A 16,510-nucleotide genomic window follows, 5' to 3' on the forward strand; every position below is an offset into this window, starting at 1 on the left:
GTTCCACTGATTGATTGTTCTAACTGTCAGGAAACCCAAAGGTGCTTTCTCAAGAGGCAACTGGGCTTACTTGTTTTTCTTTGAAGACATTTTGCTTCTTATTCAAGAAGCTTCTTTAGCTCTCATCCATTCTTGGATGAGAAACAAAATGTCTTCAAAGAAAAACAAGTAAGTCCAGTTGTCTCTTGAGAAAGCACCTATGGGACAAGAATAGAATAGAATAGAATAGAATAGAATAGAATAGAATAGAATAGAATAGAATAGAATAGAATAGAATAGAATAGAATAGAATAGAATAGAATAGAATAGAATAGAATAGAATAGAATAGAATAGAATAGAACAGAACACAACACAACACAATACAATATGATACAATACAATACAATACAATACAATACAATAGAGCTGGAAGGGACCTTGGAGGTCTTCTAGTCCAGTCCCCTGTTCAAGCAGCAGGACCTATATCATCTCAGAAAAGTGACTGTCCAGCCTCTTCTTTAAAATCTCCAGTGAAGGAGCACCCATGATTTCTGAAGGCAAGCTGTTCCACTGGTTAATTGTCCTCAGTGTCAGGAAGTTTCTCCTTAATTCCAGGTTGCTTCTCTCTTTGGTCAGTTTACAACCATTGTTTCTTGTCTTGCCCTCTGGTGCTTTGGGGAATAGTTTGATGCCCTCTTCTTTGTGGCAGCCCCTCAAATACTGGAATACTGCTATCATGTCTCCTCTATTTTTTTTTCCTATAGACTAGCCAAACCCAAGTCCTGCAGCCATTCTTCATATGGTTTAGTCTCCAGGCCTTTAATCATCTTAGTTGCTCTTCTCTGATTGATTGATTCAAGGTACTGGTAACGGTATTCAAAGCACTCCATGGCATGGGGCCGGAGTACCTCAGGGAACATCTGCTGCCGGCATCAAGCTCCCTGCGCCCTGTGCGTTCCCACAGAGAGGGCCTCCTCAGGGTGCCACCGATCAGAGAATGTCGATTGGTGGCCCCCAGGGGGAGATCCTTCTCTGTGGGCGCTCCGGAGCTGTGGAATCAGCTACCGGTAGAGCTCCGGACGGCGCCCGATCTTCGCTCCTTTCGTCGCGATCTCAAGACATTTTTGTTTGTACAAGCCGGCCTAGCCTGAGGGGGGGGTGTTGGGGTTGTTTTATCTTTCGCTTTTTAATTTTTCTGGGGGTTTTTAGCGTTGTATTTATATTGTTTTTAACTAGGGCAATTGTTTAATCTTTTTTAATGTTTGTATTTGCTATTTTATTCTGCCCTGTGAACCGCCCTGAGTCCTCAGGGAGAAGGGCGGTATATAAATGTTATTAAATTAAATTAAATTAAATTAAATTCTCTGATTTTTTTCCAAACTGTCAACATCTTTTTTGTGATCTGGTGCCCAAAATTGGCTGCAGTATTCCATGTGTGGTCTTACCAGGGTTTTATAAAGCGATACTAATACTTCACGTGATCTTGATTCTATGCCTCTGTTTATAAAATCTAGGATTGTATTAGCTTTTTTGGTTGCTGCTGCTGCTGCTGCACACTGCTGGCTCATAGTCAAGTGATTGTCCACTAGGACTCCAAGGTCCCTCTCAAAGTTGCTGTTTTTGAGCCAGGTCTCTCCCAATCTGTACTTGTACCTTTGATTTTTCCTGCCTAGATGTAAAACTTTGCTTTTCTCCACATTGAAACTCATTTTGTTGGACAGGGCCCATTGTTCAAGTTTGTCAAGATCTTTTTGGATCCTGAGTTTGTCTTCTGGGGTGTTGGCTACTCCTGTCAGTTTGGTGTCATCTGCATATTTGATGAGTTCCCCTTCAATTCCCTCATCTAAGTCATTGATGAAGATATTGAAGAGTACTGGGCCTAAGACAGAACCTGTGGTACCCAGCTATTTACTTCTGTCCATGTGGATGTGGTGTCATTGAAAACCACTCATTGACTATGGTTTGCCAGCCAGTGACAGATCCATCTGGCGGTGATGTTATCTATTTCCCCTTTTTCTAGCTTACCAAGGGGTAGGTTGTGGTCTAGTTTGTCAAATGCCTTACTGAAATCTAAGTATACTATGTCCACAGCATTTCACTGGTCTACTAGTTTAGTCACTTTATCAAACAATGAGATAAGATTGGTTTGGCACGATCTGTTTTTAACAAACCTATGCTGGCTACTGGTTATGACTTTGTTTGCTTCTAGTTGTTCACAGATCTGTTTTTTTAATTTAATTTAATTTAATTTAATTTATTAATATTTCTATACCGCCCTTCTCCCGAAGGACTCAGGGCGGTGTACAGGGCAAGAATAAAACAAGAGTTACAAAAATTAAAAAATAATTAAATACATGCCCATAAAAACAGTTAATACATTAATAAAAACCCCAATAAAATGATAATAAAAAACCCCACCAATCCCCCCTCAGGCCAGGCCGGCTTGTTCGAACAGGTATGTTTTCAGATCGCGGCGAAAGGAGCGCAGATCGGGCGCTGTCCGGAGCTCAACCGGTAACTGGTTCCATAGCTCCGGGGCGCCCACAGAGAAAGCTCTCCCCCTGGGGGCCACCAATCTACATTCTCTGACCGGTGGCACCCTGAGGAGTCCCTCTCTGTGGGAACGCACAGGGCGGAGGGAAGTTGACGCCGGCAGCAGGTGTTCCCTAAGGTACTCCGGACCCCTGCCATGTAGGGCTTTAAACACCATTACTAGTACCTTTTGATTATCTTTTCCAGGATCTTCCCAAGTATTGAAGTTAAACTGATTGGTCTGTAGTTTCTTGGGTCCGTTTTTTTCCCTTTGACCTGGATGACTGAGAATCTCCATAGACAGGAACCCTCAGAAAATATCTCCTTAATTCTAGGTCGGATCTCTCCTTGATTAGTTCCCATCCATTGTTTCTTGTCTTACTTAATTTAGTAATTAAGTCTTACTTGGTTAACTTAATTTAGTAAAGGTAGAAATGGGTATGGTTTCACATGCCATCAGCTTCATGTTCTTTTTTATACTCTTAACACGTACACACCCAAGAGCAAAACAACAACAACCCACCAATTAACAAATAAAAACCAAACCTTCTGATTGGTATTGAAAGCAAGGGGCTAAGTTGCACAACCCTTTTTTGCATATAATCAAAAATTATGATCCCAAGTATTTGCACACATTATGATGACCATTTCGCCTAATACAGAGGTCCCCAACCTTTTGGGCACCAGGGACTGGTTCCTTGGAGAGAGGTTTTTTTGTGGACTAGAAGGTGCATGGTTTTGTGTGCTGCCTTCATCCTGCGGATGGGGCTTTGCTTGTTTGTGCAGACTGGTTGCTGGCATGCCATGGCTGGTACTGGTCCATGGACTTAGGGTTGGGGACCCTGCCCTAATATATACATTTTTGGAAAAAGAACATTACATAGGAAAATGATTATATTTTCCCTAGTACAGAGTGTCCAATACATGCTTTTGGAAGTATTTCCACAGTTACAAAATAGTTTTAAAAACATAGAATCTGATATACATATGTCTCCTGTTTTCACTTTCTATCTCCATTTGGACAGGCTTATTTTTTTGTAAACTTTCATTCTGAATTCTCATAAAGATGCATCCAATCAATTCAAAAGGGTTACACTAGCATCTTAATATAGATACATATCTGTCCATAGTACATTTATGAAAATAATGCTTTCAGGAGCTAATCTCCTTCACTAAATAATTATATTAAAAACAGTTTTTGGGAATCCTCAGAGTCTCTGCTCAACTAGATTTTTGGGGGAAATATGAAGCACCTTTCAAGTTACAGTTCATGGTTTGTGGTATCATTTAATGAAGTTAGGAGAGTTTGTGGATGTATGACCAACCTGAAATTATGTTGGCAACACAACATGCCATGCATTCTGTTAATTAGTATGTTGCCATCTTATATAGTGCAGGACTGAAAAACTGAAAGACAATCATCAAACACCTTCTCTTCATTGACTACACGTCTTCTGTTTAGACACTGTAGTGTCTAATTCAATATCTGTTGTGACACTTGCATCACTTGGGATTGAATATGACAAGCTATAGATCATAGTTGGAGAATCACAACTTCTTTCTTTTTGGAATAAACTGCAATAAAGTTACAGCCATACATGTTGATATCATGACCTTCCAATTTCTCCATTGTATTATATTATATCTTCAGGACAGGGAAGAATATGTGTGTTATTTTAATGTTAAGGCTGCTTTCCTGGTGATCTTTTCTCTCCCTTTCATATCAAGGGAGAGAAAAAACTCTGCCCTTTCATAATTTGGTTTGAATATTCCACATTTTTATTTTAAAGCATAAATATATATACATGCTTTAATATATACATATATATTATACACACACATATATATACACACATACAGATACTACACACTCAAACACACACACAAAGATTTCTCTCTCTCTGTGTATTATGTTTTATGTTTTATATTGTGATTTATGTAAACAGCTCTGTTGACCTTTAAAATGTTCACTTTTATTGGGTGCATAGTAGCTTGCCTGCTTGTCAAGAGAGCCTGTTCAGAGTGCATTTTTATTTACTTCTTATTCTGGTTCTCTACTTGAGGTCAATGTCTAAAAAGTTGACACTTGCTCTTAAACTTTTCCCTGGGACTGGCCCAAGATGTATGAAAAACTACCCCTTCTCCAAGATCATGATCTTTTCTGACAACTAATTTCCTTGGGAAAAATGGAACTGTCAATCTCCAGAAAAAGAGCTCAGGGTAAGAGATAGAACTCTTTTTGGAAAAGGGCCATTAGTTATTAATTCTGTTCTCTGAAGAAATCAGAGTAATCAGCATGGAAGTATGGGGGTCAAATTTTTCAACCCACACTTCCCACATATAGCTTATCCTCTTCCTTCTACTGTGCCCTCAATGTTTGGTGGAAATTACTTGGATATAAAAGGGAGAGCCATTATTGTTATTTTGCTGTATTGGTTATCGTAACTGAAAATCACCTAGAAAAATAGACTTTGTGGAATGTCGTACTGTTTTATTTTATATTCATTTACATGGCCATGCCATCTTGTAGCACATAAATTTGGGTGGCTAACAACTGTTACACAACACAAACAATAAGAACAATAAGAAAAAAAGAAAAGGAAAGGAAAGAAAAGAAAAGAAAAGAAAAGAAAAGAAAAGAAAAGAAAAGAAAAGAAAAGAAAAGAAAAGAAAAGAAAAGAAAAGAAAAGAAAAAGAATAAAATAAATAAAGAAAACCGAGGTGCCAATGGATAATCATACCATTCAATTGCTGGGCTCCAACTTTAGCAACTATTCAGATATGTACAGCTATTTGCAAGAAAAATAGTTTCTATCATAATTATTATAATTGTTACCAGTAAAATATCTTCTGTTAAGAATTTCATCGGCGTGCCTCTTTGAAAATATTCCACATACCAAAATTGCAATACCCTGAAACAATTTTGCATTTGATTTAGGGGTTATTGATTCTGAGCTATTCTACTAAAGAAACAAATAAACGTTATTGATTGTACTTTTGATAGAAAATCCTTAAAAAGCCCTTGCTCTTGCTAGGAGCAAAAAATTTGAATTTAAATGTTTTTACATGTTGCCATGTTATCAGTATCGTAAGGGAAAATTTCTGATTTATTTTTATCCAGGTTGGAAGACTCGGCAAACAGCAAAGTTGCAGACTGTGAAACAGATAATAGCAGCAGCAACCATACAATTAATCTCTGCAACAACAAACAAACAACAGAGCTTCCACTACAAATAAATTCACAGCACTAACTAAGATGAAATTATTTGAGAATTCATGTCCTGGATATGGGATTGGATTAAGAGTCCTCTAAAGTCCATTCCAACTGTAGATTGAAAAATAATCTTTCTCAAGAGAAGAAAACAATTGAAAAATTGGAAAATATTTTTGAAATAGTCTTCTGAGCTGCTGAACAATCTATATGACATTCATTGTGCTGGTGACATGGCAAATAAGATCATTCTTGATGACCGAATTGTATTGAACTGTGTACAATGACTCATGCAAAGAACTGACCCATTTCCAGAACATCATTATTAAATGCTTCAAGTGCTCCTAATTATAGAAAACACCCCCATTCCTCTCCTACCTTTCAACATTCCCTCTCTCCACTGTTAAGAATGGAATGAAGACTTTCCTCTTCAGCCACCTGGTCTCCATTTGAATTAGAGACAAGGCAGGACAAGAAGCATGGAATGGATGGAAATTAAACAAGGAGAGAAGCAACCTAAAACTAAGGAGAAACTTCCTGACAGTTAGAACAATTAACCAGTGGAACAACCTGCCTCCAGAGGTGGTGAATGCTCCAACACTGGAAGTTTTTAAAAAGAGACTGGCCAGCCATTTGTCAGGTTTCCTGCCTGAGCAGGGAGTTGGATTAGATGACCTCCAAGGTGCCTTCCAACTTTATTATTATTATTATTATTATTATTATTATTATTATTATTATTATTATTATTATTAGTAGTAGTAGTAGTAGTAGTAGTAGTAGTAGTAGTAGTAGTAGTAGTAGTAGTAGTTTTGATGTAGGCTTTAACTGTTGTAACACCTATAAACAGAAAGGTAAGAGAGAAATCAGAGAAATGAAAAACCAATAATTATTTATCAACTTAGTAACTGCTAATTAACAACTACAAAGGATGTAAGAAGTGTACACATCCCTTTTAAAATGCCAGGTTTGGAGATGTAAAAATAAATCAGACCAATAGAAGAGAATACTTGTAGCTCATGGCTGAAATGAGGGGTCCTCAATGTTGTCTGAGCTTGGTTGTTTTTTTGCAGACTAGGTAACATTATCATTGCTAGTAGGGAGTGAGGTTTGCTCTTATTTAAATTCTTGCCCTGACAGTGTTGGTGGGAGTGGTGTTGATGGTTCTTAGGTTGGCCTGTTTACTTTTAGCTTGTTTGGCACTTCCTTCATCAGGATATTGTTTGCTGCTTGATTGTGGTCTAATGTTCATCTTGGTGTTAATCTCTGCTCATCTGGGTGTTGATTGCTGGTGACAGGTGTTCTGGGGTGTGTTTTTTATTCCCTTTGTTGATTATTTATTTATTTTTATTTATTTATTTTATTAGATTTATATACCGCCCCTCTCCAAGGACTCTGGGCGGTGTACAGGGCAATTAAAACGCTAACAACACGCAAGATATAAAAATTAAAATAAGATTAAATCAATAGCCCTAAGTAATAAATACAATCTAAAATGTAAAATTTTTAAAAATTTAAACACTAAAATCCAATCCCTCAGTCCAGGCTGGCCTGTTCAAACAACCAAGTCTTCAGGTCGCGGCGAAACGAGCGAAGGTCGGGAGCCATCTCGAGCTCAACCAGAAGCTGATTCCAGAGGGCAGACATGCCCACAGAGAATGCTCTCCCCCTGGGGGCCACCAGTCGACATTCCTTGACCGATGGCACCCTGAGGAGGCCCTCTCTGTGGAAGCGCACAGGACGATGGGAGGTTAATGCCGGCAAAAGGTGCTCCCGTAAATAACCCGGACCCATGCCATTTAGGGCTTTATAGGTCATCACCAGCACCTTGAATCTCACTCGGAAGACAACTGGAAGCCAATGCAGCTTGCGGAGCAGAGGTGTTACATGGGAGTATCGGGAAACCCCCATCACAACTCGCGTGGCTGCATTCTGCACCAGCTGGAGCCTCCGAGTGGTATTCAAGGGCAGCCCCATGTAGAGAGCATTGCAGTAGTCTATCTGAGAGGTCACGAGCGCATGAGTGACTGTGCATAAGGCATCCAGGTCCAAATAGGGCCGCAACTGGCGCACCAGGCGAACCTGGGCAAAAGCCCCCCTGGTCACAGCTCCTATATGATCTTCAAAATTGAGCTGTGAATCAAGGAGGACACCCACGTTGCGAGCCCTATCTACAGGGGGTAACACCTCACCCCCTATACATAAAGATGGAATAGAATGGACAACCCGAGATGCCGGTATGCACAGCCACTCGGTCTTGTCGGGATTTAGACAAAGCTGTTCCTCCCCATCCAGACCTTCACTGCCTCCAGGCAACGGGACATCACAGAGAGGGCATCACTGAGTTGATCTGGGGTGTAAATAAAAAGCTGGGTATCATCAGCGTACTGATGATACCCCACCCCAAAACTACGAATGATCTCACCCAGCGGCTTCATATAGATGTTGAACAGGAGAGGCGAGAGGACCGACCCCTGAGGGACTCCACAAACGAGAGGCCTCAAGGCCGACCTCTGTCCCCTTGTCAACACCGACTGCGAACGACCCAGAAGGTAGGAAAAGAACCACTGTAAAACAGTGCCACCCACTCCCAACCCCCTGAGGTGCCGCAGTAAGATACCATGGTCGATGGTATCAAAAGCTGCTGAGAGGTCTAATAGGACTAGGACAGAGGAGCAACCCCTGTCCTGAGCCCACCAGAGATCATTCATCAGTGCGACCAATGCCGTCTCCATGCTGTACCCGGGCCTAAAGCCCGATTGGTAGGGGTCCAGATAATCCGCTTCCTCCAGGAACAGAGGAAGCTGATGAGCCACCACACTCTCAACAACCTTCGCTAAAAAGCGAAGGTTGGAGACCGGACGATAGTTATTTAAAATAGCCAGGTTCAGGGCAGGCTTCTTGAGGAGGGGCCTCACCACTGCCTCCTTCAAGGCGGCAGGGAAGCTACCCTCTCTCAAAGAAGCAGTTATTACTGCCTGGAGCCAGCCTCATGTCCCCTCCCGCGCTGCATAAACCAGCCAGGAGGGGCACGGGTCCAGTAAACAAGTGGTGGAACTCAGCCTCCCCATGATCCTGTCCACTTCTTCTGGAGTCACAGGATCAAATTCTTCCCAAGTAATATTCCCAAGACCGCTCGATTCCCCGTCGTCAGACTCTGCCCAGTCGGAGTCCAATCCGGCCTGAATCTGAGTGATTTTATCTGCCAGATATTGACTAAATTCCTCGGCACGACCCTGCAGGGGCTCCTCCCTCACCTCCTCATTCAGGAGGGAGTGAGTCACCCCAAACAGGGCGGCCAGGCAATTATCAGCGGACGCGATGAGGGCAGCGAAGTAGCTGGACTTTGCTGCCTCCATCGCTGCGAGATAAGACCTCGTGAAGGTTCTTAGTCGCAATCGATCAGACTCAGACCGGCTGGACCTCCAACAGCTCTCTAGGATCCGTCTCCGATGCTTCATCTCCCGGAGCTCCATGGAGAAACAACCATGATTGTTTCTTTTTAATGGTATATAAATGTTGTTTATGACTATGTGCCTGTTGATGGTTGATTTGTCAGAGTATTAGGCTTCCAGGAATTCCCTAGCATTTTTCGATTTGCTTGGTCTAGGATAGACATGTCAAACTCGCATTGTCACGTGACATCACGTGACGTATCGGGACTGTTTTGTCATTGCCGGCAATGGGGTGGGCACAGCTTCCCCGTGATGTGTCTGGCCCACGGGCTGGCTGTTTGACACTCCTGGTCTAGGATGATCACAATTTTCCAGTTGACACTATGATTAAGTCTGTCCATGTGTTGTGAACTTAAGGAGTTTTAATCATGTCATTTGAAACTCAAATACTTTGGCCACCTAATGAGAAGGAAGGACTCACTGGAGAAGAGCCTAATGCTGGGAAAGATTGAGGGTAATAGAAGAAGGGGATGACAGAGAATGAGGTGGCTGGATGGAATCACTGAAGCAGTAGCCGTGAGCTTAAATGGACTCCAGAAGATGGTAGAGGACAGGAAGGCCTGGAAGAACATTGTCCATGGGGTTGTGATGGGTCAGACACGACTTTGCAGCTAACAACAACAACAACAACAACAACAACAATCATGTCTTCTAACTGCTAGTTGGTGTTCATGGATGCATTCTGCTAGTCTTCTTTTTCTCCTAGATACTGGCTGTTGCAGTCTTTACACTGTATGTTGTAAAAGACTTGTTTTTTTTTCTTCTTCTTGAGCTGCTTGGTCTTTTAGTTTACGTAGAATGTTTTGAAGGGCTCTAGTTGGCTTGTGTGTTATGCTGATGCTATATGGTTGTAATAGACTGTTGGTGGTTTCTGAAATATTTTTGATGTATGGCAGTGTTATCCTTTTCACATCTTGCAAACACTAAAGAAGTTTTTTTTAATTGAATTGTACAGTTTAAATGTTATATTAAAAGTGGAAAAATTGTGAAGTCATTTATCCTAGTCTGATTTTTCTCAAAAACCTGGCTTTTTAATAATGAAACGTTGACTTTTTATATCCAATGTAGTATTGTTGGCATTAACATGAATGCTGCTACCTTATGCCCTTGGATAAACTAGGAGGGAAACTGCAGGGCAATAAAATTTAAAATGGTTTTCTGTGATAGCAAGTGAAATGGACAAAAAGAGAAACCCTGCACATAAAAATAAAGTTGTTCAATGACTCACACACATATAACATTCAATAGCAAGTAAAACTGACACTTTGAATTAGGCTTGTATCCTGTAGACTTTATGGACTTGTCTATTGAGTTTTCATGTCTACAGTGGTGGTTCACTAATGACCTTTACCAAAAAAAATATATATTTATTTAACTTTCCAGTCTGTAACATCCTCTGGTGGTCTTCTAATCAAATACTAACCAGACACAGCTTTTTGAGATTAGCCAATATTAGCTACCTCTTAATGAAGTTTAATATTAATTGCTGAATGTCTGAGGAAGAAATAAAATATTGGAGAAGGCATCTGCTGAGGTGCTGGTAGGTTATGGTCAAAAATTTCAAGATGGCAGTGCTGCATGTACAAAAGAGATGAAGCAAAAATATTGCAACATTGTGCTGCCATCTTGAAGCTTTTGGTCATACTTGTGAAGATCTTTGCACCACAACAACAAACTACAAATGTCTGTTTTGCCTCAAAGATAGCCAGATCTTTTGATCTCACAACTACTTTGATTAGTTAATGAATCCATTAACATTCATTTTAATTAATGATTTAAAAAAATCTTTGCTCTTAATCAGGGGTGTCAAACTGCCACCCCACGGGCCGGATGCGTCACGAGGAAACCGCACCCACCCCATTGCTGGCAATGGGGGGAAAGTTCCAATATGTCATGCAATGTCACGTGATGTCATGAGTTTGACATGTCTGCTCTTAATAGTCTGTGGTCAATGGTATTTGTAGATTTTGTTAGTCTGGTAAAAAGTTGTGTTTTCAAAAAAAATTCCCCTTGCTGCCAGTTCTGGAATCTTCCCAGGGCTGTTTAGGAATCTTGAGTTTGTGCCTCAGGTGACCCTCTAGTAGCTTTTTATTATTTATCTTGCAAAATATTCAAAGGAATTATAGTCTCAGAGGAACTTGCTGCCAGAGATGTTTATAATTCTTAATTATTCTGCCTTCCTCTATAATAAAGAATGGTCTGACAACTCCCCCCAAATTTGTCCGCATTGGTATAAATGTGTAGATTTTTGCATCCTATTGAGATCCTATTATATCACTTGGAATAAATGAGAAATTATTGAATGGCAAGTATATAGGCTTAGTATGATTCTCAGCTAAAAAAACCCAGCCTTTCCAGACATTACAAATAGTCCTCAACTTACAAGCTTTCATTTAGTAACCATTTAAAGATACAAGGGAACTGGAAAAAGTGATTAATGAGTGGTCCTGGAAATGTATGACGGTTGCAGCATCCACACGGTCACATCAAAATAAAAATTTGAGTGCCTGGCAACGGGCATGTATTTATTATGGTGGCAGCATCCTGGTATCACATGATCGTCATCTCCCAGCCAGCTTCCAGCAAGCAAAGCCAATGGGAGAAGCCAGAATTTCTTAACTGCCACGTTTCATTTAATCACAGTCATTCGCTTAACAACCAATGCAAAAAAGATTGTAAAGTCATGTGCAACTCCTTTAACAACTGCCTTCCTAAGCCATGGAATTTCTGGTCCCAATTAAGTTTGTCAGTTGAGGACATCGTTGGGATAATTGTTTTTACTACTAACAGTGGTAAAATCAATTGTCCTAAATATATTCCTCAGTGTGTTAAGGTTTCTATTTCCTTAAGTTCTTTCACTGGCACGACAGACAAAATGCTAGGAGAGTTTTACTTAGATTTCCAGTCCTAGGTTGAGAAAGAATAGAATAGAATAGAATAGAATAGAATAGAATAGAATAGAATAGAATAGAAAATAGAATAGAATAGAATAGAATAGAATAGAATAGAATAGAATAGAATAGAATAGAATAGAATAGAATAGAATAGAATAGAATAGAATAGAATAGAATAGAATAGAATAGAATAGAATAGACCTTGGAGATCTTATAGTTCAGGGGTTCCCAACCTATGGGCCTTGGCCTACTACCAGGCCATGGCCTGTTGCCCACCGGGCCACATGAGGGTTTGGCCAGTGCGCACGTATGTGTGTACCCACTCATCCCCTACTCCCGCTAGCATCTCCACTAGCATCACAGAGGTGCTAGCATCTCTGTGAGCGTTGCATGGGTGGGATCATTGCATGCATGCTTGTGGCCCTGTTCACATGTGCACATACACACATAAAGACAGCTGCCCCTCCCTTGTCTCCAAGGTCCTCTGTTCTAGTCCAACCCCCTGCTCAGGCAGCATACCCTATACCATTTCAGACAAATAGTTGTTCAATTTCTTCTTAAAAACATATATGGAATGGAAGATAGCATTGCAGATAGGTAAGTGCACACCAGTGCTGCTCCTGTTGCTTCTGCTCCTGCCACTACAAATGCAGAGTGACATAAATGCAGAAATCATAAGAGCCTTTTATTTATTTCTAAGAACCCTATATATTACAATTAAATATAAAAGTCCTAGCAATACCATAGCACTTAGATTTATATACCAGTCATAGTGCTTTAAGGGACGCGGTGGCTCAGTAGGTTAGGATGCTGAGCTTGTCAATCAGAAGGTCGGCAGTTTGGCGGGTTGAATCCTGAGTGCTGCATAACAGAGTGAGCACCTGTTACTCGTCCCACCTTCTGCCAACCTAGCAGTTCGAAAGAACGTAAAAATGCAAGTAGAAAAATAGGGACCACTATGGTGGGAAGGTAACAGCATTCTGAGCACCTTTGGCATCTAGCCATGCTGGCCACATAACCACGGAGATGTCCTCAGACAAGTTCTGGCTCTTCGGCTTTGAAACAGAGATGAGCACCAGCCCCTAGAGTTGGAAACGACTAGCACGCATGTGCGGGGGGAACCTTTACCTTTACATAGTGCTTTATAGTACTATCTGAGCAGTTTATGGTGTTAGCATATTGCCCTACCTGTCTGGGTCTTCATACCAACCTCAGAAGGATAGAATCAACCTCGAGCTGGTCAGGATCTAACTCCAGGCTGTGAGCACAGTTACCCTGCAATGTTACATTTCCATGCTGTGCCACCACAGCTCTATGGATAAAACTACTAGTCTTCTCCAGCTTAATCTGATCAAGATATGCTGATCTTGGGAGGAAATGGGACAAAATCTGCAATTTTTCCTTTCAAATCTATTTGGACATAATTATGATGCATCATCTCAGTTTCTTGCCATCTCCCTACTAGGTGTCATTGTGTGTGTAAAACATGGTTTACTTAAAACAACCATATTACTTTGAAGTATTTTTAATATAAATGTATTAAGCATATATACCTTTGGCCTACAATATTTCCAAGGAAATGGCAGATACAGTGGAAATTGCAACGTGACTTTTAGTAAACCCATCAGGATGGCCTTCTCATTATTTATCCCTTCCTAGTAGGTCAGCATGCTCTGAGATATGATCAGGGAGTATACACATTATACTTTACAAGTGCACTTCAAGCAGTTCACAAGTATAAGAAGTTGACTCAGCTCAGCTCACACATGTATGGGGCATACTGTTTACCAGCACACTATATTGACATATTGTGTTTTCTTTTTTAAAAGATAAGGAAGTAAGAGAAGAAAGCTTCTTTAACTATTCTAGATAAAGGTGAAGGTTCCCCCGCACATGCGTGCCAGTCGTTTCCGACTCTAGGGGCCGGTGCTCAACTCCGTTTCAAAGCCGAAGAGCCAGCGCTTGTCTGAGGACATCTCCGTGGTCAATGTGGCCGGCATGACTAGACACCAAAGGTGCACGGAACGCTGTTACCTTCCCACCGTAGTGGTCCCTATTTTTCTACTTGCATTTTTACCTGCTTTCGAACTGCTAGGTTGGCAGAAGCTGGGACGAGTAACAGGCGCTCACTCTGTTATGTGGCACTCGGGATTCGACCCACCAAACTGCCGACTTTCTGATCGATAAGCTCAGCATCCTAACCCACTGAGCCACTGCGTCCCTCTTAACTATTCTATTCACCCCCAAATTTATCCTGTAAGTCGTACAATGTTGTAGCAGCACTAAATGCTGTTTCAGAAATGCAGGCTATCTTTCTATTCTGGCATCTGACATGTTATAGATGGAATTGGACTAGTTGCTGTTCATGACTAGTTTCTTCTTCATCTTCTTTTTAATAGGGCCACATAGGTTCTTAGCCTTAAGAAGAAGTATTTGAAGGTCTGCTGCTTGAAACTATGTGTCATCAGTACACAGATGGAAATTATTTATTTGTGTCAAAAACCCGTCTACCACAGAAAAAGTTCTTTGTCTTACTAATAAAATGCTATTTTTATCCAGACAAGGAAGTTTTTTTTTCTCCTTCTCCTCCTCCTGGGGCATTTAAACAACTATCCCATGAATTGTAAAGTACAGAGATTAAATTTCTGTATTGTCTGTGGCCAGATAACTTCCAAGTCTAACAGCTCTGGAAGAAGAAGAAACATTGCTAAGTACAAATTGCAATGTAATATTGAAATGGTAGCTTATAGGGTTCAGCAATTCTTTTTGTTATCATTTCTAAAATATCTCTGCAAAGTTTTCTATTAAAAAATGTGATGTTTTTAGTAGGCTTTTATTTGGGGTTTAGTCTGCATCATTTTATCAGTGTTTGCATTATTTAACATGTTTGCTCTGTGAGTGAGATGGGGTGGTCTCCAAATTTGATATATAAATTGTATGTGTTTCTGGTCGGGGGGGGGAGAGAAAGAGAGACAGAGAGAGGTTGACCTCAATTCCGCAAGACATGAATTTTGCCCTACAATCCCTGATCTCTCCCACTTGTTTCTTGATAACCTATAGTGGGTCATTATTATTTCTGACTGTATGTGGAAATTGAATTTGCTGCTAGAAGACTGATAATACGTATTACTTCAGTATTTAGCCCTTATTTAACTTTGAAGTTGTTATTGTAGAAATATATTTAAAGGAATATATTCTGGTCATAGGATTGTGAAATTACATTCAATTGACACAGCCTGCTTACCTAATGCTGATAATTCATAGTAGGGATACCTTTCTTGCAGAGACATCAGAGAAAAGTTATGGGACTTGAATTACTGTGCTACATAGTTGTATGAATGTTGGCAGCTTCAGACAGTTTGTAGGTTGAGATTGGGGCTCCTCTTGATATGTATGTGTGCAAAGTAAGTCAGCTAAATCTCATCCTACTGAATATATGAAGCAAGCAAACTTCATTGAAATATAGTCCAAGTTCAAAGAGATTTTCTTTTGTCTCAAAAGGATACATAAGTCTGAGTACATTGGGGATTCCTAGTTAAGTATATCAAAGAAGTACAGTATTAGTTTTAGTTTTCAAAATTTTATTTTGGAATTAAAAATCTGCTTATAAACAAGTTTGAGCATGGCCTCCATGTGCAATGGATGGGAAGCTGCTAAATCAAAGAATAATGCAGATGATTACATGGAAGAATTTTGGGTTATCATCTCTTGTTAAGGATATGAAGAAGTACTGTGATATTCTTGAGGAAGCGTGTGTGCCTTTTGCATTTATTTCTTTAAAAATTGACCCCAACAAAAACTCTGTGTCATATTTTGAGCCCAGAATCTTATTGCAGATACTGGTTTCCCCCCCCTCATGCTATTTATTCTATGTACTGTATATTAAGCTTTCATAGAAAAGTGAGTTGAAATAACTTTCTGCAGTAAGGTGTTCCCTTCCTTTCAGTAGGAAATGTGATCATTTGACTTGCAGCTGGTTGTTCTCATCTTCCTTCAGCAGTGTGAAGCAAAATCAAGCTTCCCATCTGCAACCTATCATTTTCATTTTAGGAAAGCAACAAGAGGCTCAAGGTCCATTTTTCCGCTATGCTCCTTGCTGCTTTCAGATTTCTGAAAACAGCAGGCTGTTGGTGGCAAAGCCGAATGACTTGCGCAGAATCACTGTTCAATTTGGGGACGTGTAAACACTGCTTATTTCATAGCAGCCAGCTAACTTCAAAAATATTGCTAGTTCTGCGAAGCATTACATGGGAATAGCAGCTTGGAAGCAGATTTAAGGCAGCAATTTCTTGGTCATCTGTCAGGGCACAATATGGTTCCACCAGAGGAATTAAAATGAGATAAATTTGGCATATTAGAATCATCTCCCATTCCATACCTTATACTCCATATGGCCCTTATCCTATCCTCTTATCTCTGCCTGTACACATAGTATAATCCT

This window comes from Vipera berus, assembly GCF_964194415.1.
Source record: "Vipera berus genome assembly, chromosome: 3".
NCBI lineage: Eukaryota > Metazoa > Chordata > Lepidosauria > Squamata > Viperidae > Vipera > Vipera berus.